Genomic DNA, 982 nt, shown 5'->3' with positions numbered 1-982 from the left:
GTCAAAAGTTCCACTGATTTAAATATATTTACTTAATTTTATTTCATTAGCCCAAGAACAGATTGTACAATTGAAAAGTATTACCCTCTAATAATGTTTTGTAAACCATTCCCTTCCCATAATCCCCTTCAGATATCTTTCAAGGAAACCATATAATATAAATCTTTGATTTTCTAGTTCATTTGTCCATTTAACCAAGGAAAATATTCACCTAAAACTGATATAGTTGACAACTTTAAGTTTATTTTTTGTATAATAACACAGATCTACTAATTGAAACTATTTATTGTATAAAAAGGGTGTTAAAATATACCAAAGTGGCACAAATCGGACTAAACCAGGTCAATTTGAATTTGACACATAAGATGGAAAATTTTTTATTTCCTTCATATTTAACAGATGTCTAATACAATGTCATCAGCATGAGAGAGAACTGTCTTTTCAATGGTATAAAAACATTTAAATTTGGTCAAAGCATGTATGAGTAATAATGTTTTGAATTTGTTTGTTTTAAGCTTATTAAAGTAAATTCACTATCGGGGGGAGATATATCACTTAGAGACTAAGTTCAAGTTTGAAGTGTTTTTTTTTTTTTGTCTTTGTCTTTATGGAGATGGTTTACAATGAGCTGAATCTGAAAATAAGGCAAGTTTTCTATTTGTACTTTATTTATTTTATTTTTCCAATTTTATATTTATTATCATTTTTTTAATTTAATTTTCTCTACTTTAATTAATTGACTTTTTTTTTTTTTTTTAATAAATCAATTTCTTTTTTACATCTTTTTGGAATACTATCCTATTTGTGCCCTTAATACTTACGTATCATATGAAGAGCACAAAATCATATGAAATACAACATAAATTTTTAAATATTGGTAATGTTGCAGAGATTTTCCTACTGTTTGTAATATTTGTATGGAGTTGCTTTTTTCTTTCAATATTTGTATGAGACAACTTAACTCTTTTCTCTTGAAAATAAC

The 982-nt window shown here is 25.8% G+C and overlaps 1 protein-coding gene across 1 annotated transcript in view; it reads right to left on the bottom strand.

Moving 5' to 3' along the window:
- Nucleotides 1-982, bottom strand: part of LOC106685743 (uncharacterized) — an 11,399-nt gene that overhangs the window by 7,407 nt on the left and 3,010 nt on the right. The gene's annotated exons all lie outside the window — the stretch shown is intronic.

Source organism: Halyomorpha halys, unplaced genomic scaffold (assembly GCF_000696795.3).
Source record: "Halyomorpha halys isolate HHAL.00 unplaced genomic scaffold, Hhal_1.1 Scaffold33.1, whole genome shotgun sequence".
Lineage (NCBI taxonomy): Eukaryota > Metazoa > Arthropoda > Insecta > Hemiptera > Pentatomidae > Halyomorpha > Halyomorpha halys.
Note: the sequence above shows the minus strand (reverse complement) of the source record. Positions and strands in the feature narration are given on the sequence as shown.